Source organism: Chiloscyllium punctatum, chromosome 22 (assembly GCF_047496795.1).
Source record: "Chiloscyllium punctatum isolate Juve2018m chromosome 22, sChiPun1.3, whole genome shotgun sequence".
Taxonomy (NCBI): Eukaryota; Metazoa; Chordata; class Chondrichthyes; order Orectolobiformes; family Hemiscylliidae; genus Chiloscyllium; species Chiloscyllium punctatum.
The window spans coordinates 6,745,628-6,771,281 of NC_092760.1; positions in this window are offsets into that span (position 1 = coordinate 6,745,628).

The following is a 25,654-nucleotide window of genomic DNA, read 5'->3' on the forward strand; positions in this document are numbered from 1 at the left end:
GAGAGATGGGCACAGAGAGAGGGGCACAGAGAGTGGGGAGATAGAGGGGGACAGAGAGACATAGGCAGAGAGAGATCGGGGCAGAGAGAGTGGGACAGAGTGAGGGGGTCAGAGAGAGAGAGGGGGACAGAGAGAGGGGGGGACAGAGAGAGGGGGGGACAGAGAGAGGGGGGGACAGAGAGAGGGGGGACAGAGAGAGGGGGACAGAGAGAGGGGGACAGGAGGGGGGGAGAGGGGGGGGAAGAGAAAGGGGGGCAGAGAGAAGGGGAGATAGAGGGGGTCAGAGAGAGGGGGACAGAAAAGGCGGAGGTAGAGGGGGTCAGAGAGAGGGGGGATAGAGGGGGACAGAGAGTGGGGGGACAGAGAGAGGGGGGACAGAGAGAGGGGGGAAAGAGAGGGAGGGACATAGAGAGGGGGGACAGAGAGAGGGGGACAGAGAGAGGGGCACAGAGAAAGGGGCACAGAGAAAGGGGGGCAGAGAGAGGGCGACAGAGAGTGGGAGGACAGAGGGGGGGCAGAGAGAGGGGGGAGACATAGAAAGGGGGGTGACAGAGAGAGAGGGGGGACAGAGAGAGGGGGATAAAGAGAGGGGGAGAGAGAGAGAGGGGACAGGGGGAAAGGGGGCAGAGAGAGGGGGGACAGAGAGTGGGGGCCGAGAGAGAGGGGTGATAGAGAGAGGAGGACAGAGAGAGGAAGGGGTGTCAGAGAGAGGGGGCAGAGAGGGTGATAGATAGAGGCAGGACAGAGGGGGGACAGAGAGAGGGAGGGCAGAGAATGGGGGAGATAGAGGTGGCGAGAGAGAGGGGGACAGTGAGAGAGGGACAGAGAGAGAGGGGGACAGAGAGAGGGGGCAGAGAGAGAGGGGGCAGAGAGGAGGGGACAGAGAGAGAGGGGGTAGGGAGAGGGGGACAGAGAGAGCGGGTCAGAGAGAGGGCAACAGAGAGAATGGGACAGGGAGTGGGGAGATACGGGGGACAGAGAGAGAGAGGGTAGAGAGAGTTGGAGAGAGTGAGGGGACAGAGAGAGAGGGAACAGAGAGAGAGGGGGAAAGAGAGAGAAGGGGACAGAGAGAGGGGGGGACAGAGAGAGGGGGGACAGAGAGTGGGGGGATAGAGAGAGGGCGACAGAGAGTGAGAGGGGAATAGAGAGAGAGAGGGGGGACAGAGACAGGGTGACAGAGAGAGGGGGGACAGAGAGAGGGGGAGGTAGAGGGGATCACAGAGAGGGGTACAGAAAAATTCGCAGGTAGAGGGGGTGAGAGAGAGGGGTGATAGAGAGTGAGAGGAGAATAGAGAGAGAGAGGGGACAGAGACAGGGTGACAGAGAGGGGGGACAGAGAGAGGGGGAGGAGAGGGGATCACAGAGAGGGGTACAGAAAAATTCGCAGGTAGAGGGGGTGAGAGAGAGGGGTGATAGAGTGGGGGACAGAGAGGGGGGGCAGAGAGTGGGGGACAGAGAGAGGGGTACAGAGTGGGGGTGAGAGAGGAGGTCAGAGAGTGGGGGGATGGAGAGAGTGGGGGACAGAGAGAGAGGGAACAGAGAGAGAGGGAGAACAGAGAGAGAGGGGGACAGAGAGAGGGGGGACAGAGAGAGGGGGGACAAAGAGTGGGGGGACAAAGAGTGGGGGGATAGAGAGAGGGGGCAGAGGGAGGGAGGCAGAGACAGGGGGACAGAGAGAGGGCGAGATAGAGGGGGACAGAGAGAGAGAGGGGGGGACAGAGAGACGGGGGACAGAGAGAGGGGGGGACAGAGAGAGGGGGACAGAGAGAGGGGGCAGAGAGTGGGGGACAGAGAGTGGGGGACAGAGAGTGGGGACAGAGTGGGGGTGAGAGAGGAGTTCAGACAGTGGCGGGATGGAGAGAGTGGGGGACAGAGAGAGGGGGACAGAGAGAGGCGGGTGGGAGAGAGCGCGGGACAGAGAGAGGGAGGGGGGACAGAGAGAGGGGGACAGAGCGAGGGGGACAGAGCGAGAGGGGGACAGAAAATGTCGGAGGTTGAGGGGGTCAGAGAGAGGAGGACAGAGGGGGGACAGAGTGAGGGGTATAAAGTGGAGGTGAGAGAGGGGGTCAGAGATTGCGGGGATGGAGAGTGTTGGGGACAGAGAGAGAGGTGACAGAGAGAGAGGGGGACAGAGAGAGAGAGGGGGACAGAGTGAGGGGTATAAAGTGGAGGTGAGAGAGGGGATCAGAGATTGGGGGGATGGAGAGAGTTGGGGACAGAGAGTGAGGTGACAGAGAGAGAGGGGGACAGAGAGAGAGAGGGGGACAGAGTGAGGGGGGACAGAGAGAGAGGGGGACAGAGAGAGAGGGGGACAGAGAGAGAGGGGGACAGAGAGAGAGGGGGACAGAGAGAGAGGGGACAGAGAGAGAGGGGGACAGACAGGGGGGATAGAGGGAGGGGGACAGAGAGAGAGGGGGACAGAGAGAGGGGGCAGAGGGAGGGCGACAGAGAGAGAAGGACAGAGAGAGGGGGACAGAGAGAGGGGACAGAGAGAGGGTCAGACAGAGGGGGTCAGAGAGAGGGGGTCAGAGAGAGGGTGCAGAGAGAGGGGGACAGGGAGAGGGGGACAGGGAGAGGGGGACAGAGAGAGGGGGACAGAGAGAGGCGGGTGGGGGACAGAGAGTGGGTCAGACTGAGGGGGTCAGAGAGAGGGGGTCAGAGAGAGGGTGCAGAGGGAGGGCGACAGAGAGAGGGGGACAGAGAGAGGGGGACAGAGAGAGGCGGGTGGGATAGAGCGCGGGACAGAGGGGGGGGGGACAGAGAGAGGGGGACAGAGAGAGAGGCGTGTGCGAGAGAGAGGGGGTCAGAGAGAGGCGGGTGGGAGGGAGTGCAGGACAGTGATAGAGGGGGAGAGAGAGTGGGGGACAAAGAGGGGTGATAGAGGGAGGCGGGTGAGAGAGAGAGAGGAGCAGAGAGAGGGGGTCAGAGAGAGCGGGACAGAGAGAGGTGGACAGAGAGAGAGGGACAGAGAGAGGGTGACAGAGATAGAGGGGGACAGAGAGAGGGGGACAGAGAGAGAAGGCACAGAGAGAGGGGGAAAGAGAGAGGGGGACAGAGAGAGTGGTACAGAGAGATGGTTACAGAATGGGGGTGAGAGAGGGGGTCAGAGAGTGGGGGGAAGGAGAGAGTGGGTCACAGAGATAGAGGGGACAGAGAGGGTGGGGGCAGAGAGGGAGGGGGCAGAGAGAGGGCGAAGAGAGGGGGGACAGAGAGCGGGGAAGACTGAGGGGGGACAGAGAGAGGGGGACAGAGAGACGGGGGGATTGAGGGGGACAGAGAGACGGGGACAGAGAGAGGGGGACAGAGAGAGGGGGACAGAGAGAGAGGGGGGACAGAGAGAGGGGGACAGAGAGACGGGGACAGAGAGAGAGGGACAGAGAGAGAGGGGGACAGAGAGAGGGGGACAGAGAGAGGGGGACAGAGAGAGGGGGACAGAGAGACGGGGACAGAGAGACGGGGACAGAGAGACGGGGACAGAGAGAGGGGGACAGAGAGAGAGGGGGACAGAGAGAGAGGGACAGAGAGAGGGGGACAGAGAGAGGGGGACAGAGAGAGAGGGACAGAGAGAGGGGGACAGAGAGAGGGGGGACAGAGAGAGGGGGACAGAGAGAGGGGGACAGAGAGAGAGGCGGACAGAGAGAGGGGGACAGAGAGAGAGGGACAGAGAGAGGGGGACAGAGAGAGGGGGACAGAGAGAGAGGGGGGCAGAGAGAGGGGGGACAGAGAGAGGGGGACAGAGAGAGGGGGGACAGAGAGAGGGGGACAGAGAGAGTGGGACAGAGAGAGTGGGACAGAGAGATGTTTACAGAGTGGGGGTGAGAGAGGGGGTCAGAGAGTGGGGGGATGGAGAGAGTGGGGCACAGAAATAGAGGGGACAGAGAGGGTGGGGGGCAGAGAGGGAGGGGGCAGAGAGAGGGCGAAGAGAGGGGGGACAGAGCGCGGGGAGACTGAGGGGGGACAGAGAGAGGGGGACAGAGAGACGGGGACAGAGAGAGGGGGACAGAGAGAGAGGGGGACAGAGAGAGGGGGACAGAGAGAGGGGAACAGAGAGAGGGGAACAGAGAGACGGGGGGATTGAGGGGGACAGGGAGATGGCGTCAGAGAGAGAGGGGGACAGAGAGAGAGGGGGACAAAGAGGGGGGATAGAGGGAGACGGGTGGGAGAGAGAGGGGGACAGAGAGAGAGGGGGACAAAGAGGGGGGATAGAGGGAGACGGGTGGGAGAGAGAGGGGTCAGAGAGTGGGCCAGACAGAGGGGGTCTGAGTGAGTGGGACAGAGAGAGGGCAACAGAGAGAGGGCGAAAGAGAGAGGGGGACAGAGAGACGGGGACAGAGAGAGGGGGGACAGAGAGAGGGGGGGGACAGAGAGAGTGGGACAGAGAGAGGGGGACAGAGAGAGGGGGACAGAGAGAGGGGGATAGAGAGAGGAGACAGAGAGAGGAGACAGAGAGAGGAGACAGGGAGAGGAGGGTAGAGAGAGAGGTGAGTGTGAGGCGGAGGAGTCAGAGAGAGGCGGGTGGGAGGGAGAGCGGGACAGAGAGAGAGGGGGAGAGAGAGAGGGGGGACAGAGAGGGGGGATAGAGGGACGGGGGACAGAGAGATGGGGGACAGAGAGATGGGGACAGAGACGGGGGGACAGAGAGAGAGGGGCGACAGAGAGAGAGGGGGGACAGAGAGAGAGGGGGTCAGAGAGAGGGGGACAGAGGGACGGGGGACAGAGAGATGGGGGACAGAGAGATGGGGACAGAGACGGGGGGACAGAGAGAGAGGGGCGACAGAGAGAGAGGGGGGACAGAGAGAGAGGGGGGACAGAGAGAGAGGGGGACAGAGAGAGGGGGGACAGAGAGAGGGGGGGACAGAGAGAGGGGGGGACAGAGAGAGGGGGATAGAGAGAGGAGACAGAGAGAGGAGACAGAGAGAGGAGACAGGGAGAGGAGGGTAGAGAGAGAGGTGAGTGTGAGGCGGAGGAGTCAGAGAGAGGCTGGTGGGAGGGAGAGCGGGACAGAGAGAGAGGGGGAGAGAGAGAGGGGGGACAGAGAGGGGGGATAGAGGGAGGTGGGTGGGAGAGAGGGAGTCATAGAGAGGGGGACAGAGAGAGGGCGACAGAGAGAAGGCAAGGGAGAGAGTGGGTCAGATAGAGGGGGACAGAGAGAGAGGGGATAAAGATAGAGGGGGCACAGAGAGGGCGACAGAGAAAGGGCGACAGAGAGAGAGGGGTCAGAGAGAGGCAGTGTCAGAGGGGGAGGTAGAGGGGGCCAGAGAGAGGGGGAGATAGAGGGGGACAGAGAGGGGGGACAGAGATTGGGGCCAGAGGGTGGGGGACAGAGAGAGGGGTACAGAGTGGGGGTGAGAGAGTGGGTCAGAGGGTGGTGGGGGACAGAGAGGGGGGGACAGAGAGGGGGGACAGAGAGAGAGAGGGGCAGAGAGGGGGGCGGAGATAGGGGACAGAGAGAGGGGACAGAGAGAGGGCGAGATAGAGGGGGACAGAGAGAGGGGGTCAGAGAGAGGGGGACAGAGTGAGGGGGCAGAGAGAGAGGGGGACAGAGTGAGTGGGTCAGAGAGAGGCGGGTGGGAGAGAGCGCGGGATAGAGAGCGGGAGGGGGACAGAGAGAGGGGACAGAGAAAGAGTCTGGTGGGAGAGAGAGGGAGTCAGAGAGAGGCGGGTGGGAGAGTGCGTGGGACAGAGCAAGAGGGGAACAGAGAGAGAGGGGGCACAAAGAGGGGGGATAGAGGGAGACAGGTGGGAGAGAGAAGGGGACAGAGAGTGGGGGACAGAGAGAGGGGCGACAGAGAGAGGGGCGACAGAGAGAGGGGGATAGAGAGAGGGGGATAAAGAGAGGGGAACAGAAAAAGTCGGAGGTAGAGGGGGTCAGAGAGAGGGGGAGATAGAGGGCGACAGAGAGAGGAGGACAGAAAGGGGGACAGAGTGTGGGGGACAGAGACTGGAGGACAGAGAGAGGGGTATAGAGTGGGGGTGAGAGAGGGGGTCAGAGAGAGGCGGGTGGGAGAGAGAGTGGACAGAGAGGGAGGGGAACAGAGAGAGGAGAACAAGGGGGGGATAGATGGAGGTGGGAGAGAGAGGGGGACAGAGAGAGGGCGACAGACAGGGGGTCAGAGACCGGGGAGAGAGAGAGGCGGGTGGTAGAGAGAGGGGGTCATAGAGAGGGTGACAGAGAGAGTGGGTCAGATAGAAGGGGACAGAGAGAGGGGGACAGAGAGAGGGGGACAGAGAGAATGTGGACAGAGAGAGAGTGGGACAGAGAGAGGGGGTCAGAGGGCATGGGACAGAGAGAGAGGCGGGTGGGAGAGAGAGGGGATCAGAGAGAGGTGGGTGGGTGGGAGAACGGGACAGATAGAGGGCGACAGAGAGAGGGCGACAGAGAGAGTGGGACAGAGTGAGGGGGACAGAGAGAGGGGGAACAGAAAGGGGGACACAGAGAGGGGGGCACAGAGAGGGGGGCACAGAGGGGACAGAGAGGGGGACAGAGAGAGAGAGGGGGACAGAGAGAGAGCGGGGCAGAGAGAGAGGGGCTCAGAGCGAGGGGGGGAAGAGAGAGGCAGGTGGAAGGGAGAGGAGGGCAGAGAGAGGGCGACAGAGAGACGAGCACAGACAGTGGGGGAGCTAGAGAGGGTCAGAGAGAGCGGGTCAGAGAGAGGGGGACAGGAGAGGGAGGAGGGACAGAAACAGGGGTGGCCCGAAAGAGGGGGGACAGAGAGAGGGGGGACAGAGAGAGGGGGGACAGAGAGGGGGGGGACGGGGGGTGGGGGACAGAGAGAGGGACAGAGACGGAGAGGCGGGTGGGAGAGAGAGGGGGTCAGAGAGGGGGACAGGGAGAGACGGAGCAGAGAGAGGGCGAAAGAGAGGGGCGCAGAGAGCGGGGTAGAGATAGACGGGACAGAGAGAGGTGGACAGATAGAGGTGACAGAGGGAGGGGGACAGAGAGAGGAGGCAGAGATCGAGGGGGACAGAGAGAGGGGGACAGAGTGAGGGGGACAGAGAGAGGGGGAACAGAAAGGGGGACACAGAGAGGGGGGCACAGAGAGGGGGACAGGGAGGGGGACAGAGAGAGAGAGGGGGACAGAGAGAGAGCGGGGCAGAGAGAGAGGGGGGCAGAGAGAGGGGGGGACAGAGAGAGAGGGGGACAGAGGGGGGGGACAGAGAGAGAGGGGGGACAGACAGAGGGGGGACAGAGAGAGGTGGGACAGAGAGGGGGGGGACAAAGAGAAGGGGGACAGAGAGAGAGGGGGACAGAGTGAGGGGGACAGAGAGAGGGGGAACAGAAAGGGGGACACAGAGAGGGGGGCACAGAGAGGGGGGCACAGAGAGGGGGGCACAGAGAGGGGGACAGAGAGGGGGACAGAGAGAGAGAGGGGACAGAGAGAGAGCGGGGCAGAGAGAGAGGGGGTCAGAGCGAGGGGGGGAAGAGAGAGGCAGGTGGAAGGGAGAGGAGGGCAGAGAGAGGGCGACAGAGAGACGAGCACAGAGAGTGGGGGAGCTAGAGAGGGTCAGAGAGAGCGGGTCAGAGAGAGAGGGGGACAGAGAGAGGGAGGGACAGAAAGAGGGGTGGACCGAAAGAGGGGGGACAGAGAGAGGGGGGACAGAGAGGGGGGGACAGAGAGGGGGGGGGGGAACAGAGAGAGGGACAGAGAGGGAGAGGCGGGTGGGAGAGAGAGGGGGTCAGAGAGAGGCTGGTGGGAGAGAGAGGGGGACAGAGAGAGGGGGACAGAGAAAGGGGAGATAGAGGTTGACAAGGGAGGGGGACAGAGAGAGAGGCACAGAGAGAGGGGTAGATAGAGGGGTTCAGAGCGAAGAGTACAGAGATAGTGGTACAGCGAGTGGGGGAGATAGAGGTGGACAGAGAGTAGGACAAAATGAGGGGGTGATAGAGGGGGTCAGAGAGAGGGGGAGATAGAGGGGGACAGAGAGAGTGGGGGAGACAGAGGGGGGACAGAGAGAGAGGGGGTACAGAGAGAGGGTGACAGAGAGAGGGCGACAGAGAGAGGGGCACAGAATGTGGAGGAGATCGAGGGGGTCAGAGAGAGCGGGACAGAGAGAGAGGGGGAGAGAGAGAGGGGGGACAGAGAGGGGGGATAGAGGGAGGTGGGTGGAGAGAGGGAGTCATAGAGAGGGGGACAGAGAGAGGGCGACAGAGAGAAGGCAACGGAGAGAGTGGGTCAGATAGAGGGGGACAGAGAGAGAGGGGATAAAGATAGAGGGGGCACAGAGAGGGCGACAGAGAAAGGGCGACAGAGAGAGAGGGGTCAGAGAGAGGCAGTGTCAGAGGGGGAGGTAGAGGGGGCCAGAGAGAGGGGGAGATAGAGGGGGACAGAGAGGGGGGACAGAGATTGGGGCCAGAGGGTGGGGGACAGAGAGAGGGGTACAGAGTGGGGGTGAGAGAGTGGGTCAGAGGGTGGTGGGGGACAGAGAGGGGGGGACAGAGAGGGGGGACAGAGAGAGAGAGGGGCAGAGAGGGGGGCGGAGATAGGGGACAGAGAGAGGGGACAGAGAGAGGGCGAGATAGAGGGGGACAGAGAGAGGGGGTCAGAGAGAGGGGGACAGAGTGAGGGGGCAGAGAGAGAGGGGGACAGAGTGAGTGGGTCAGAGAGAGGCGGGTGGGAGAGAGCGCGGGATAGAGAGCGGGAGGGGGACAGAGAGAGGGGACAGAGAAAGAGTCTGGTGGGAGAGAGAGGGAGTCAGAGAGAGGCGGGTGGGAGAGTGCGTGGGACAGAGCAAGAGGGGAACAGAGAGAGAGGGGGACAAAGAGGGGGGATAGAGGGAGACAGGTGGGAGAGAGAAGGGGACAGAGAGTGGGGGACAGAGAGAGGGGCGACAGAGAGAGGGGCGACAGAGAGAGGGGGATAGAGAGAGGGGGATAAAGAGAGGGGAACAGAAAAAGTCGGAGGTAGAGGGGGTCAGAGAGAGGGGGAGATAGAGGGCGACAGAGAGAGGAGGACAGAAAGGGGGACAGAGTGTGGGGGACAGAGACTGGAGGACAGAGAGAGGGGTATAGAGTGGGGGTGAGAGAGGGGGTCAGAGAGAGGCGGGTGGGAGAGAGAGTGGACAGAGAGGTAGGGGAACAGAGAGAGGAGAACAAGGGGGGGATAGATGGAGGTGGGAGAGAGAGGGGACAGAGAGAGGGCGACAGACAGGGGGTCAGAGACCGGGGAGAGAGAGAGGCGGGTGGTAGAGAGAGGGGGTCATAGAGAGGGTGACAGAGAGAGTGGGTCAGATAGAAGGGGACAGAGAGAGGGGGACAGAGAGAGGGGGACAGAGAGAATGTGGACAGAGAGAGAGTGGGACAGAGAGAGGGGGTCAGAGGGCATGGGACAGAGAGAGAGGCGGGTGGAGAGAGAGGGGATCAGAGAGAGGTGGGTGGGTGGGAGAACGGGACAGAGAGAGGGGGACAGATAGAGGGCGACAGAGAGAGTGGGTCAGAGAGAGGGGACAGAGAGAGAGAGGGACAGAGAGAGAGGGGGACAGAGAGGGGGGAAGATAGAGGGCGACAGAGAGGGGGACAGAGAGCGGGGGTAAAGAGGGAAGGGGGACAGAGAGAGAGGGGGACAAAGAGGGGGGATAGAGGGAGATGGGTGGTAGAGAGGGGGGGACAGAGAGTGGGTGAGATAGATGCGTTCAGAGAGAGGGGGATAGAGAGAGGGGGTCAGAGAGAGGTGGGTGGGAGGGAGAGCGGGACAGAGAGAGGGCGACAGAGAGAGTGGGTCAGAGAGAGGGGGACAGAGAGAGAGGGGGGACAGAGAGAGAGGGAAAAGAGAAATGGGGGACAGAGTGGGGAGGACAGAGAGAGAGGGGGACAGAGAGAGAGGGGGACAGAGACAGGGGGACAGAGAGAAGGGAACAGAGAGAGGGGGCAGAGAGGGACAGAGAGAGGGGGTCAGAGACAGAGTGTGGGGGACAGAGAGAGAGGACAGAGAGAGGGACAGAGAGAGAGGGGGTCAGATAAAGGGCGACAGAGAGAGGGGGGGACAGAGAGAGGGGGGGACAGAGAGTGGGGGGACAGAAAGTGGGGGAGGTACAGGGGTTCAGAGACAGGGGAACAGAAAGAGAGGAGGACAGTGAGAGGAGGAGGGGGTTCAGAGAGGGTTGGGACAAAGAGGATGGACAGATAGAGGCGGGATAGAGAGGGGGGACAGAGAGAGGGGGAACAGCTAGAGGGAGGGAAAGAGAGAGAGAGAGGGGACAGAGAAAGGGGGGAGAGAGGGAGTGGAGAGAGGGAGGGGGGGACAGAAAGACGATGACAGAGATGGGGGAGAGAGAGGGGGACAGAGAGAGGAGGGACACAGAGAGGGGGGACGGGGGGGCAGAGAGACAGTGACAGAGAGGGGGCGGAGAGAGGGCGACATAGAGAGGGGTCAGAGAGAGGGGGGCAGAGAGAGGGGACAGGGAGTGTGGGACAGAGAGAGGGGGGGACAGAGAGAGGGGTCAGAGAGCGGGGGACAGAGAGAGGGCATCAGAGAGAGGCGGGTGGGAGAGAGCGCGGGACAGAGAGAGCGGGGACAGAGAGAGAGGGGGTCAAAGAGGGGGGATAGAGGGAGATGGGTGGGAGAGAGGGGGGTGAAAGAGTGGGTCAGACTGTGGGGGTCAGAGAGAGGGCGACAGAGAGGGGGACAGAGAGTGGGGGAGAGAGAGGGGGAGAGAGGGAGGCGGGTGGGAGAGAGCGGGGCAGAGAGAGGGGACAGAGGGGGCAGAGAGCGGGGGTGAGAGAGAAGCGGGTGGGAAAGAGGGGGTCAGAGAGAGAGGGGGACAGAGTGAGAGGCGTACAGAGAGAGGGGTACAGAGAGAGTGGGGACAGAGAGAGGGGGGACAGAGGGAGGGGGGACAGAGGGAGGGGGGACAGAGGGAGACGGACAGAGGGAGACGGACAGAGGGAGGGGGTCAGAGAGAGCGCGGGAGGTCAGAGAGAGAGGGGGTCAGAGAGTGGGGGAGAGAGAGGGGGAGAGAGAGGGGACAGAGGGGGGGGGACAGAGGGAGACGGACAGAGGGAGAGGGTCAGAGAGAGCGGGAGGTCAGAGAGAGAGGGGGTCAGAGAGAGGGGGACAGAGAGAGATGGCACAGGGACGGGGGGGGACAGAGTGAGAGGACAGAGAGTGGGGGAGGTAGAGGTGGTCAGAGAGAGAGGGACAAAGAGAGGGGGACAGAGAGTAAGGGACAGAGTGAGGGGGATAGAGAGAGAGGGGGACAGAGAGAGAGGGGGAAAAGAGAGGGGGACAGAGAGAGGGCGACACAGAGAGGGCGACAGAAAGAGAGGGGGAACAGAGAGAGGGGGACAGAAAGAGGGGGAGGTAGAGGGGTTCAGAGAGAGGGGGACAGAGAGAGGGGGAGATAGAGGGGGTCAGAGAGAGGGGACAGAGGGAGGGGCACAGAGAGTGCGGGAGGTAGAGGGGGTCAGAGAGAGGGGTACAGAGAGAGGGGCACAGAGAGTGGGGGAGATAGTGGGGGACAGAGAAAGAGGGGACAGAGAGAGGGGGGCAGAGAGAGTGGGACAGAGTGAGGGGGCAGAGAGAGAGGGGAAAGAGAGAGAGGGGAAAAAGAGAGAGGGGGAGATAGAGGGGGTCAGAGAGAGGGGGGGCCGGAGAGAGGGGGGACAGTGAGGGGGGACAGAGAGGGGGTGGGACAGAGGGGGGGAAAGAGATGGGGGGAACAGAGAGAGAGCGGGGCAGAGATAGAGGGGAAAAGAGAGATGGGGCAGACAGAGGGAGACAGAGTGAGGGGGGCAGAGAGAGAGGGGGCAGAGAGAGAGTGAAAAGAGAGTGGGGGACAGAGAGAGTGGGGCAGAGAGAGGGCGACAGAGAGAGAGGGACAGAGAGAAAAGGGGGCAGAAAGAGAGGGGGACAGAGAGAGAGGGGGACAGAGAGAGAGGCGGTCATAGAGGGGGGTACAGAGAGAGAGGCGGGTGGAAGGGAGAGGGGGCAGAGAGGGGGGACAGAGAGAGGAGCACAGTGTGTGGGGGAGATAGCGGGGCTCAGAGAGAGGAGGACATAGAGGGGGACAGAGAGAGGGTGACAGAGAGGGGGACAGAGAGTGGGGGACAGAGAGTGGGGGACAGAGAGAGGGGACAGAGAGAGGGGTAAAGAGTGGGAGAGAGAGGGGGTCAGAGAGAGGGGGACAGAGAGTGGGGGGATGGAGAGAGTGGGGGACAGAGAGAGGGTGTCAAAGAGAGAGGGGCAGAGAGAGACGGAGCAGAGAGAGGGGGCAGAGAGCGGGGGAGAGATAGAGGGAAAGAGAGAGAGGGCGACAGAGAGAGGGGGACAGAGAGAGGGGGGTTCAGAGAGAGGGGGACAGAGAGAGGGGGCAGAGAGAGCGCGGGACAGAGAGAGGGGGACAGAGAGAGGGGGCAGAGAGAGAGCCGGACTGAGAGCGAGGCGGGGACAGAGAGAGGGGAAGACAGAGATGGTCAAAGGGAGGGGGACAGAGAGAGGGGCACAGAGAGTCGGGGAGATAGAGGGGACAGAGAGATGGGGTGGACAGAGAGTTGGGGAGACTGAGAGTGGGGGGGCATGGGGGTAGAGAGAGGGGCAGAGAGGGGGTGACAGAGAGAGGGGGGACAGAGAGAGGGCGACAGAGAGAGTGCCACAGAGAGTGGGGGAGATAGAGGGGGTCAGAGAGAGGGGGACAGAGGGAGGGTGATATAGAGGGGGACTACGAGAGAAGGAGTCAGAGACAGAGGGGGACTGTGAGAGGGGGGGGCAGAGAAATGGCGACAGAGAGACAGTGACAGAGAGAGAGGGGGACAGAGAGAGAGGGGGCAGAGAGAGGGCAACAGAGAGAGGGGGACAGAGAGAATGGGGGACAGAGAGAGAGGGGGCAGAGAGAGGGCAACAGAGAGACGGTGACAGAGAGAATGGGGGACAGAGAGAGAGGGGGCAGAGAGAGGGCAACAGAGAGAGGGGGACAGAGAGAAAAGGGGGCAGAAAGAGAGGGGGACAGAGAGAGAGGGGCAGAGAGAGGGGGACAGAGAGAGTGGGGGACAGAGAGAGAGGGGCAGAGAGAGGGCAACAGAGAGAGGGGGACAGAGAGAAAAGGGGGCAGAAAGAGAGGGGGACAGAGAGAGAGGGGCAGAGAGAGATGGGGCAGACAGAAGGGGACAGAGTGAGGGGGCAGAAAGAGAGGGTCAGAGAGGGGGACAGAGAGACGGAGATATAGAGGGGGACAAAAAGAGGGGACAGAGAGTGAGGGACAGAGAGAGGAGTACAGAGTGGGGGAGAGAGAGGGAATCAGAGAGATGGGGGCAGAGAGAGGGCGACAGAGAGAGGGGGACAGAGAGTGGGGGGGACGGAGAGTTGGGGGGACGGAGAGAGGTGGGGACAGAGAGAGAGGGGAACAGAGAGAGAGAGGGACAGAGAGAGATGTGGACAGAGAGAGAAGGACAGAGAGAGGAGGTCAGAGAGAGAGGAGGACAGAGAGAGAGGAGGACAGAGAGAGGCAGGTAGAAGGGAGAGAGGGGCAGAGAGAGGGCGACAGAGAGAGGCACCGAGAGTGGGGGAGATAGATGGGGTCAGAGAGAGGGGGAGACAGACAGTGGGGAGATGGAGAGAGTGTGGGACAGAGAGATAGAGAGAGAGAGGGGGTCAGAGAGGGGGACAGGGAGAGACGGAGCAGAGAGAGGGCGAAAGAGAGGGGCGCAGAGAGCGGGGTAGAGATAGAGGGGACAGAGAGAGGAGGACAGATAGAGGGGGACAGAGAGAGGGGGACAGAGAGAGGAGGCAGAGAGCGAGGGGGACAGAGAGAGGGGGACAGAGTGAGGGGGACAGAGAGAGGGGGAACAGAAAGGGGGACACAGAGAGTGGGGCACAGAGAGGGGGACAGAGAGAGAGAGGGGGACAGAGAGAGAGCGGGGCAGAGAGAGAGGGGGCAGAGAGAGGGGGGGACAGAGAGAGAGGGGGACAGAGGGGGGGACAGAGAGAGAGGGGGGACAGACAGAGGGGGGACAGAGAAAGGTGGGACAGAGAGAGGGGGGGACAGAGAGAAGGGGACAGAGAGAGAGGGGACAGAGTGAGGGGGACAGAGAGAGGGGGAACAGAAAGGGGGACACAGAGAGGGGGGCACAGAGAGGGGGGCACAGAGAGGGGGACAGAGAGGGGGACAGAGAGAGAGAGGGGGACAGAGAGAGAGCGGGGCAGAGAGAGAGGGGCTCAGAGCGAGGGGGGGAAGAGAGAGGCAGGTGGAAGGGAGAGGAGGGCAGAGAGAGGGCGACAGAGAGACGAGCACAGACAGTGGGGGAGCTAGAGAGGGTCAGAGAGAGCGGGTCAGAGAGAGGGGGACAGAGAGAGGGAGGGACAGAAACAGGGGTGGCCCGAAAGAGGGGGGACAGAGAGAGGGGGGACAGAGAGGGGGGGACGGGGGGTGGGGGACAGAGAGAGGGACAGAGACGGAGAGGCGGGTGGGAGAGAGAGGGGGTCAGAGAGGGGGACAGGGAGAGACGGAGCAGAGAGAGGGCGAAAGAGAGGGGCGCAGAGAGCGGGGTAGAGATAGACGGGACAGAGAGAGGTGGACAGATAGAGGTGACAGAGAGAGGGGGACAGAGAGAGGAGGCAGAGATCGAGGGGGACAGAGAGAGGGGGACAGAGTGAGGGGGACAGAGAGAGGGGGAACAGAAAGGGGGACACAGAGAGGGGGGGCACAGAGAGGGGGACAGGGAGGGGGACAGAGAGAGAGAGGGGGACAGAGAGAGAGCGGGGCAGAGAGAGAGGGGGGCAGAGAGAGGGGGGGACAGAGAGAGAGGGGGACAGAGAGAGAGGGGGACAGAGGGGGGGACAGAGAGAGAGGGGGGACAGACAGAGGGGGGACAGAGAGAGGTGGGACAGAGAGGGGGGGGACAAAGAGAAGGGGACAGAGAGAGAGGGGGACAGAGTGAGGGGGACAGAGAGAGGGGGAACAGAAAGGGGGACACAGAGAGGGGGGCACAGAGAGGGGGGCACAGAGAGGGGGGCACAGAGAGGGGGACAGAGAGGGGGACAGAGAGAGAGAGGGGACAGAGAGAGAGCGGGGCAGAGAGAGAGGGGGTCAGAGCGAGTGGGGGAAGAGAGAGGCAGGTGGAAGGGAGAGGAGGGCAGAGAGAGGGCGACAGAGAGACGAGCACAGAGAGTGGGGGAGCTAGAGTGGGTCAGAGAGAGCGGGTCAGAGAGAGAGGGGGACAGAGAGAGGGAGGGACAGAAAGAGGGGTGGACCGAAAGAGGGGGGACAGAGAGAGGGGGGACAGAGAGGGGGGGACAGAGAGGGGGGGGGGGGAACAGAGAGAGGGACAGAGAGGGAGAGGCGGGTGGGAGAGAGAGGGGGTCAGAGAGAGGCTGGTGGGAGAGAGAGGGGGACAGAGAGAGGGGGACAGAGAAAGGGGAGATAGAGGTTGACAAAGGGAGGGGGACAGAGAGAGAGGCACAGAGAGAGGGGTAGATAGAGGGGTTCAGAGCGAAGAGTACAGAGATAGTGGTACAGCGAGTGGGGGAGATAGAGGTGGACAGAGAGTAGGACAAAATGAGGGGGTGATAGAGGGGGTCAGAGAGAGGGGGAGATAGAGGGGGACAGAGAGAGTGGGGGAGACAGAGGGGGGACAGAGAGAGAGGGGGTACAGAGAGAGGGTGACAGAGAGAGGGCGACAGAGAGAGGGGCACAGAATGTGGAGGAGATCGAGGGGGTCAGAGAGAGGGGGACAGAGAGAGGGTGATATAGAGGGGGACAGCAAGAGAGGGGGTCAGAGACAGAGGGCGACAGTGAGAGAGGGGGGCTGAGAAATGGCGACAGAGAGAGGGTGACAGAGAGAGAGGGGACAGAGAGAGAGGGGACAGAGAGACAGACGGGGCAGAGAGAGAGGGGGACAGAGAGAGAGGGGATAGAGAGAGGGGGTCCAGAGAGAGGGGGGGACAGAGAGAGGTGGGAGATAGCGGGGCTCAGAGACAGGGTGACAGAGAGAGAGGGCAATATAGAGTGGGGGACAGAGAGATGGGTACAGAGTGGAGGAGAGAGAGGGGGTCAGAGAGAGGTGGTCAGAGAGGGGGACAGAGAGTGGGGGGGATGGAGAGAGTGGGGGAGAGAGAGAGGGGGGGGGTTAGAGAGAGGGGCAGAGAGTGACGGAGCAGAGACAGGGCGACAGAGGGGGTGGCAGAGAGCAGGGGAGAGAAAGAGGGGACAGAGAGAGGAGGACAGAGAGGGGGGACAGAGAGAGGGGGGACAGGGAGAGGGGGGACAGAGAGAGAGGGACAGAGAGAGGGGGACAGAGAGAGGAGACAGAGAGAGGGTGGACAGAGAGAGGGGGGACAGAGAGAGGGGGACAGAGAGAGGGGGACAGAGAGAGTTGCGGTGGGTGAGAGAAGGGGTATGAGAGAGCCGAACTGAGAGAGAGGGGGACGGGGTGGGGGGGGACAAAGAGGGGGGATAGCGAGGCGGGTGGAAGAGAGAGGGGGACAGAGAGAGGGGGACAGAGAGAGGGGGACAGAGAGGGGGGCACGGAGAGGGGTGCACGGAGAGGGGGGCACAGAGAGGGGGGCACGGAGAGGGGTGCACGGAGAGGGGGGCACAGAGAGGGGGGCACGGAGAGGGGGACAGAGAGTGGGACAGAGAGAGGGGGGTACTGAGAGTCGGGGAGATAGAGGGGGACAAAAAGAGGGGGAAAAAGAGGGGGAGGTAGAGATGGTCAGAGGGAGGGGGACAGATAGTGGGGTACTGAGAGTGGGGGAGATAGAGGGGGACAAAAAGAGGGCGAGGTAGAGGGGATCAGAGGGAGGGGTAGAGAGAGGGGGGTACTGAGAGTGGGGAAGATAGAGGAGGACAAAAAGAGGGGGAGGTAGAGGGGGTTAGAGGGAGGGGGAGATTGAGGGGGCAGAGAGGGGGGACAGAGGGGGGGACAGAGGGGGGACACAGAGGGGGGAGAGAGAAAGGGGGGAGAGAGAGAGGCGGGTGGAAGGGGAGGGGGCAGAGAGAGGGCGATAGAGAGAGGGGCACAGAGAGTGGGGGAGATAGAGGGGGTCAGAGAGAGGGGGACAGAGAGTGGGGGACAAAGAGTGGGGAGATGGAGAGAGTGAGGGACAGAGAGAGAGAGGGGGGTCAGACTGGGGGCAGAGAGAGACGGTGCAGAGAGAGGGCGACTGAGAGGGGGGCAGAGTGCGGGGTAGAGGTGGAGGGGACAGAGAGAGGGGGACAGAGAGAGTGGACAGAGAGAGGTGGGACAGAGACAGGGTGGACAGAGAGAGGGGGAGACAGAGAGAGGGGGACAGAGAGAGATGTGGTGGGAGGGAGAGGGGGTCTGAGAGAGGCGGTGGGAGAGAGAGGGCGACAGAGATAGGGGGAACAGAGAGAGCCGGACTGAGAGAGAGGGGAACAGAGAGAGAGGAGGACAAAGAGGGGGGATAGTGAGGCGGGTGGGAGAGAGAGGGGCACAGAGAGAGGGGGACAGAGAGAGGGGGACAGAGAGAGGGGGACAGAGAGAGGGGGACAGAGAGAGGGGGACAGAGCGAGAGGGGGACAGAGAGAGAGGGGGGGACAGAGAGAGGTCTACAGAGCAGGGGCACAGAGAGTGGGGGAGATAGAGGGGGACAGAGAGTCGGGGGCAGAGAGAGGGGTACAGAGTGGGGAAGAGAGAAGGGGTCAGAGAGAGGGGGACAGAGAATGGGGGATGCAGAGAGTGGGGGACAGAGGGGGACGGGGGGACGGTAGGGAGAGGACAGAGAGATGAGGCACAGAGAGTGGGCAGAGAGAGAGAGTGGGGGGAGAGAAAGTTCGGGGAGAGAAAGAGGGGAAGGAGAGAGAGGGGAGAGAGTGCAGAGAGAGAGGGGAGAGAGAGTGAGAGAGAGAGAGCAAGAGAGAGAGAGAGTGGGAGAGAGAGGAGGCGAGAGGAGGGAAGAGAGAGGTGCGAAGAGAGAGGAGGGGAGAGAGGATAAGGGAGAGATAGAGAAGGAGAGCAATGAGGAGAAAGAGTAGGGGAGAGAGGAGGGGGAGAGAGGAGGAAAGAGAGGAGGGGAGAGAGGAGGGTCAGAGAGGAAGGAAGAGAGAGGAGGGAGGAGAGAGAGGAGGGGGAGTGGAGGGCGTGAGACAGGTGAGAGGGGGAGGGGGTAGAGAGAAGAGGGGAGAGAGCGTGGGAGAGAGCGGGTGGGAGAGAGAGTGGAGGCTGGGTGGGTGGAGGGGGAGGGAGAGTAAGAGGGGAGGGAGATTGAGAGGGGAGGGAGAGTGAGAGGGAGGGGAGGGCAAGAGAGGGGAAGGAGAGTGAGGGGGACGGAGAGAGATGGGAGGGCCAGTGAGGGGAGGGAGAGAGAGAGGTTGCAGGGAGAGAGAGGGGAGAGCCAGTGAGGGATGGGCGAGTGAGAGGGGAGGGCGAAAGAGGGGAGGGCGAGAGAGGGGAGGGAGAGAGAGTGGGGAGGGCGAGAGAGAGGGAAGGGTGAGAGAGAGGGGAGGGCGAGAGAGGGGGGAGCGAGAGAGTGGAGAGAGCGGGAGGGGGGAGAGAGATGGGTGAGACAGAGGGGGTGAGGGAGTGGGGGTGAGAGAGAGAGGGTGTGTGAGAGAGAGTGGGGTGTGAGAGAATGAGATGGGATGGAGAGAGAGGGGGTGTGAGAGACAGAGGGAGATGGAGAGGGAGGGGGGGTTAGAGAGCAAGGGGTTGAGAGAGAGGGGGTGAGAGACTGAGGGAATGAGAGAGTGTGGGGGGTTGAGAGAGGGGGTGGTGAGAGAGAGGGGGAGTGAGAGAGAGGGGGGTGAGAGTGGGGGGGTTTAGAGAGCAAGGGGTTGAGAGAGCGGGGGTGAGAGACTGAGGGAATGAGAGAGTGTGGGGGGTTGAGAGAGGGGGTGGTGAGAGAGAGGGGGAGTGAGAGAGAGGGGGGTGAGAGTGGGGGGTTTAGAGAGCAAGGGGTTGAGAGAGAGGGGGTGAGAGACTGAGGGAATGAGAGAGTGAGGGGGGGTTGAGAGAGGGGGTGGGAGAGAGAGGGGGAGTGAGAGAGAGGGGGGTGAGAGAAGGGGGGTTTAGAGAGCAAGGGGTTGAGAGAGAGGGGGTGAGAGACTGAGGGAATGAGAGAGTGTGGGGGGTTGAGAGAGGGGGTGGGAGAGAGAGAGGGGGAGTGAGAGAGAGGGGGGTGAGAGAAGGGGGGTTTAGAGAGCAAAGGGTTGAGAGAGAGGGGGTGAGAGACTGAGGGAATGAGAGAGTGGGGGGGTTGAGAGAGGGGGTGGTGAGAGAGAGGGGGAGTGAGAGAGAGGGGGGTGAGAGTGGGGGGTTTAGAGAGCAAGGGGTTGAGAGAGCGGGGGTGAGAGACTGAGGGAATGAGAGAGTGTGGGGGGGTTGAGAGAGGGGGTGGGAGAGAGAGAGGGGGAGTGAGAGGGGGGGGTGAGAAGGAGAGAAAGGGGATGAGAACGAGGCCGAGAGATGGTGGGAGAGAGGGAGGGGGTGAGAGAGCGAGGGTGTGTGAGAGTGTGTGAGAGAGAGGGGAGTTGTGAAAGAGAATGGGGTGGGAGAGAGGGGTGAGGAAGAGAGAGGGGAGAGAGAGGGGGGTTGAGAGAGAGGGGTGAGAGAGAGTTGGATGTGAGAGAGAGCGAGGGATTGAGAGAGAGGGGGGTGAGAGACGGAGGGGGGTGAGAGAGTGAGGGGATGGGAGATTTAGTGTTGTCGAGAGAAGGGGTGGTGAGTGGGGCTGAGAGAGAGAGGGAGTGAGAGTGAGGGGTGAGAGAGTGACAGACAGAGAGAACGATAGAGCAAGAGTGAGAGCAAAGAGGTGAGAGAGATAGGGTGGACTGAGAGAGAGGGAGAGAGAGAGTGAGAGTGACAGACAGAGAGAGCATGAGCGACAGAGAGAGAGCACGAGTGAGAGAGAGCGAACGAGAGAGACCGTGAGATAAGAGAGAGCGGGAGGCAAGAGAGTGGGATAGAGGCAGGGAGAGAGAGAGAGCGTGAGAAGCGGGTGAGAAAGTGAGGGAGAGACCGCAAGAGGAAGAGAGCAAGCAGACGAGTGAGACAGAGAGAGAGAATGTGAGAGAGGGGGGTGAGAGAGGGGTGCGAGAGAGAGGGGTGAGAGAGGGGAGGTGAGATAGAGGGGGAGAGAGAGAGGGGGAGAGGGCGGTGAGAGGGAGAGGTGGGAGTGAGTGACAGAGAGGAGGTGGGAGAGAGAGAGTAGGTGAGAGAGAGGGAGCGAGAAGGAGAGAGAGGGGATGAGAAAGAGGCAGAGAGATGGTGGGAGAGAGGGAGGGGGTGAGAGAGCGAGGGTGTGTGAGAGAGTGTGTGTGTGAGAGAGAGGGGGATGTGAAAGAGATTGGGGTGGGAGAGAGAGGGGTGATGGAGAGAGAGGGGAGAGAGAGAGGGGTGTGAGAGGGAGATAGATGTGAGAGAGAGAGAGGGGGGGCTTGAGAGAGAGAGCGACGGGAGTGAGAGAGAGAGGGTGGGAGAGAGGGGAAGAGAGAGAGGGTGAGAATGAGAGGGGTGAGAGAGCAATTGAGAGAGGGGGGTTGAGAGGGGGGAGAGAGAGGTTGAGAGAGAGGGGGTGAGAGAGGTTTTGAGAGAGAGAGGTTAAGAGAGAGACTGGGGAAAGAGGGGGTGAGAGAGAGAGAGAGGGTTAGAGAGAGACGGGAGAGAGAGGGGTTGAGAAAGATGGGTTGCAAGAGAAAGGAGGTGAGGGGGAGGACTGAGAGAGAGAGATGGAGAGAGAGAGAGCGACAGACAGAGAGAGATAGAGCAAGAGTGAGAGTGACAGACAGAGAGAGCATGAGCGACAGAGAGAGAGAGAGCACGAGCGAGAGAGCGAACGAGAGAGACCGTGAGATAAGAGAGAGCGGGAGGCAAGAGAGAGGGAGAGAGGCAGGGAGAGAGAGAGAACGTGAGAAGAGGGTGAGAGAGTGAGAGAGAGACCGCAAGAGGAAGAGAGCGAGCAGAAGAGTGAGACAGAGAGAGAGAATGTGAGAGAGAGAGGGGGGGTGAGAGAGGGGTGCGAGACAGAGGGGCGAGAGAGGAGGGGAGAGAGGATGAGAGAGAGGGGGCGAGGGAGGAGGAGGGAGGGGGAGAGGGAGAGGGGGTGGGATTGGGGGCAGAGAGAGGGCACAGAGAGGGGGTAGAGAGATGGCAGAGAGGGGGAGAGATGGAGGAGAGGGGGAGAGAGGGGGTGAGAGTGCGGGGGAGAGAGGGGGGATAGAGGGGGGAGAGAGGGGGATGCGGGGGTGAGAGAGAGAGGGTGAGAGAGAGGGGTTGAGAGAGAGGGGGTAAGAGAAAAAGGGGTGAGGGAGAGAGGGGTGAGAATGGGAGAGAGGTCTGAGAAAAGGAGAGAGGGGGAGAAAGAGAGAGGGGGAAGAGAAAGAGAGAGAGAAGGTCAGAGAAAGAGTGAATGTGAGGGGGTGAGAGAGAGGAGGTGGGAGAGAGAGTGGGAGAGAGAGGGGGTGAGAGAGAGGGATTGAGAGAAAGGAGGAGAGATAGAGAAAGGGTGAGAGAGAAAGGGGGACAGCAAGATAAAGAGGGATGAGAGAGATGGGACGCGAGAGAGAGAGAGTTAAAGAGGTGAGAGAGAGGGTGAGATAGACAGTGAATGATGGGTTGAGAGAGAGAGAGAGACAGAGAGAGAGAGCGAGTGAACAGATGAGACAGTTAGAGGGGTGTGAGGGAGATGGGATGAGAGAGTGGGCGCTAGAGAGAGACAGAGCGGGAGCAAGAAGGAGGGAGGAAGAAAGGGGTCAAAAGAGATGGAGAAATGGGGTGAACAAGAGAAAGAGGGTGCGAGAGAGAAAGAGAGTGGGAGTGTGAGACAGAGTGCGAGAGGGAAGGGGAATGAGAGAGAGAAAAAGGGAGCGAGAGACATGAGGGGATGAGAGAGGGCGGGGGAGAGAGAGGGTGTAAAGGGGAGAGAGGGTGAGGGATGACAGAGGGAGGGGTGAGAGTGAGAGAGCAGGGTGGAGAGAGAGGGGGTGAGAGAGAGTGAGGGAGAGAGAGATAACAAGGTGAGAGAGAAAGGGGGTGTGTGAGAGAGAGGCAGTGAGAGAGAAGGGGGTGAGAGAGATAGGGGGTGCAAGAGAGCGTGGGTGAGAGCAGGAGGGGCTGTGAGAGAGGGGTGAGATAGGGAGAGTGTGAGAGAGGAGGGATGAGAGTGGGAGGGGGAAGAGGGACGGGATGAGAGAGGGAGGGTGAGAGAGAGGGGTGTGAGAGAGAGAAGGGTGAGAGAGAAGGGTGAGAGAGGGAGTCTTTAGAGAGGGTCACAGCATTTGGGTTTTAATTCCACCCTAAGAGAGTCCTACCTCTCAGATCCTGGGGATTGACAAACTTTAACCCCAGGCTTTAAACCTGTTTTAAAAATGACAGGGCCACAATCTGACAGGAGCCAGTTACCCAGAGGCCCCTAAAACCCAGGGTCCCCCAGAGGAGATTAAACCTCGGGGTAAATAAACACACAACTCACTGTGGGCCCCCACGGGGTGCAGCCTGTCGACCAGGCCTCAGGCCTCAGGCCAGTGCTCCCCCTCTGGAGGTTGTTCTTTCCTGGACTCGAACATTTTGGATCTTCACGTTGCAGCTTTCCAAACAAAGGTTCCTCGGGATAAAAGAGGGAAAAGATTAGTTGAAAGGGGGAGCAAGAGCATTTTGGAGGCAAGTTACACAGCAAGATCCCAGGGTTAAAAGCACCTCTGCCCAGCTCCAATGTATTAATGTATGTAACACAGTCAGCAGTTGGGATGGAACATGGTGTGGGAGCAGATCTTCCCAGGGATTGGAGGGGGATAGTGAGGGAAAGGCATCAGATTCTTACACTCTGCAGTGACCTGGGATCAATTGCCTTTTACTGAAAACAGTTCCCAACTTGTATGTGCCTGTAGCTCGCTCCAGTCTGAAACCCTCATTCCCCTCTATCCTGTCTCCAGTCTCTGAGCCAATGGGGTCTTCATTCTGCTACTGACCCTTCAGTCCCACTGGTATCATTTTTTCCCACCTTCTCTCATCCACGTGAAGGAATTGGATCCTGACAATTCCATTTACACTGTCTCCCATCAATCTTCATAGGATCCATATCACAGAGGTTAGACAGTGATCCCAGCAAACACTCCCAGGGCAGAGGGAGCACAGGGTTCCAGACAAAATAAAGCTCCCATTAAACTGTCCCCATTTAAATCCCCAGGGCAGGTAGAGAATGGGGTCAGATACAGAGTAAATCTCCCTCTACACTGCAGCATTTCAAATTCCCAGGCCATTTTGAGCTCGGCGTTAGGTACTGATTAAATCCCCCACTTCCCCCATCCTGTTCACATCAAACTCAATCAGGAGAGCTCCATCACTGGGTTAGATACAGAGGATGTGTATGTTTGGATTTCAGCCCCAATCCAGTTGGTGATGATCACGGCCTTGTTAAGTGTGTTTGGGAATGGGGAGGGAGCTGGGAGCAGGGTGATGGTGGGATAGTGGGGAGCATAGCTGTCTTCCAAGCAGTTGACCTGGGTCCGATTCCCAGCCATTGCAGTGTTGTGGTTTGTAAACAGCCTTTTAAAGGTAAGGCACTGGGATAAATCGAGGAAATAAATCTTTCATTCTGTGGTAAACCGGATCTGTCAGATTGCTCCTTGCTTTTCCTGGTGATGGTTCCTGTGAATTGCAGTGTGGAACCGGGCAGCATTGCTCGGCATCTCAGAAGCTTTCCCCTCTGCTGCTTCCCATTTCTTATTGAAATATTGGTTGCAGCACAAGGATGGGTTTGTTTTGTTCGAAAAGTGAGAGACTGCTCCAGTCAGGAACCTGAAATAATTACAGAAGCCACTGGAAACACTGAACAGTTCCAACAGCTTCTGTAGTGGTGGGGAGGGAGGGTTAATGTGTCAAATCTACACAAGGATAAAATAAACTCCAGCCACAAAACAATCAGAAATCCTGACTCTGCAAACATCCTTGTAAATCTTTTCTGAATCTTTACAAGTTTCACCCCATTCTCCCGATAGCAGAAAGACCAGAATTGTGTGGTTTATGGAATGTTACGATATCCGAACAGTTGCTGTTTATAGTTAAATAATGTTCATTTGGTTCAGGTTTCCAATCGAGTTCGGTTTGTCCAATCTTTCTTCCTTATGTTTGTGTCCCAACGATAGTGTGGAGTAAAGTGTGTTTTGATCCAAGCCTGGCAGTTTGACCAATCACATTGTAACGCCTTAGACTTCCCTTCAGGAAATCAGGAAAAGGGTTCGAGACCATTTCCTTAAGGCAGAGGAGTTTGGTCTGGTTCATAACATCCTCAATGTCATCAATCCATGTCCCTCCAGCCCTGAGCAATGATGTTTACAGATTACTGGAGGATACACAGACACATTAATCGGTATTATCTTGGACAGGAGTCATTTGGGAATGATATTCCTCAGACCATCAACTCTCAGCTCGGTCAAGGATAAAGGCCAGGAATCCGGCACAATTGGGAAACAGCCCATTTCCGGGGAGACTGAGAGGTCACTAACAGAGTGGGAGCTGGAGAGTCAGGAACAGAATAACAGGGACAGTCTACTCTGTTCACATAGCCTTCACCCCTCAGTGAATCCAGTGTCAGGAATGACTGCTATTAGTCAGACTGACAGAATGTGATCAGATACACACACTGTCCTTCCACATCATCAATATCGCCCAGCTCCCACCCTGTCTCAACTCATCTGCCCCTCTGCCATCTTCAATATTTTAATCGGGGCAGCATTAACTACCGTGCTTTCAGCGGAGCTGTCTTACCTTCTGTACTCTCTCTCTAAACAGCTCCAATTCCCCCCCCGATCCCTCTCCGGTTTAAGATGCTCCTTGACATCCGCCCAAATGAAAGAGGTAAACCGTCACCTGACCCATGCACTGAAGAGCAGACTGACCCAACTCTGTCACTGTAACACTCCCAGGGAAGTGCACACTGACCCCAATCTGTCAAAGTAACACACCCAGGGAAGAGAAGACTGACCCCACTCTGTCAAAGTAACAAACCCAGGGAAGAGCAGACTGACCCCCACTCTGTCAATGCAACACACCCAGGGAAGGGCAGACTGACCCCACTCTGTCGATGTAACACACCCAGGGAAGAGCAGACTGACCCCACTCTGTCAATGTAACACACCCAGGGAAGTGCAGACTGACCCGATTCTGTCAATATAACACACCCAGGGAAGAGCAGACTGACCCCACTCTGTCAATGTAACACACACAGGGAAGAGCAGACTGACCCCACTCTGTCAATGTAACACACCCAGGGAAGTGCAGACTGACCCCACTCTGTCAATGTAACACACCCAGGGAAGTGCAGACTGACCCCACTCTGTCATTGTAACACACCCAGGGAAGAGCAGGCTGACCCCACTCTGTCAACGTGACACACCCAGGGAAGAGCAGACTGACCCCACTCTGTCAATGTAACACACCCAGGGAAGTGCACACTGACCCGACTATGTCAATGTAACACACACAGGGAAGAGCAGACTGACCCCACTCTGTCAATGTAACAGACCCAGGGAAGTGCAGACTGACCCCAATCTGTCAATGTAACACACACAGGGAAGAGCAGGCTGACCCCACTCTGTCAATGTAACACACCCAGGGAAGAGCAGACTGACCCCACTCTGTCAATGTAACACACCCAGGGAAGTGCACACTGACCCCACCCTATCAAAGTAACAAACCCAGGGAAGAGCAGACTGACCCCCACTCTGTCAATGTAACACACCCAGGGAAGGGCAGACTGACCCCACTCTG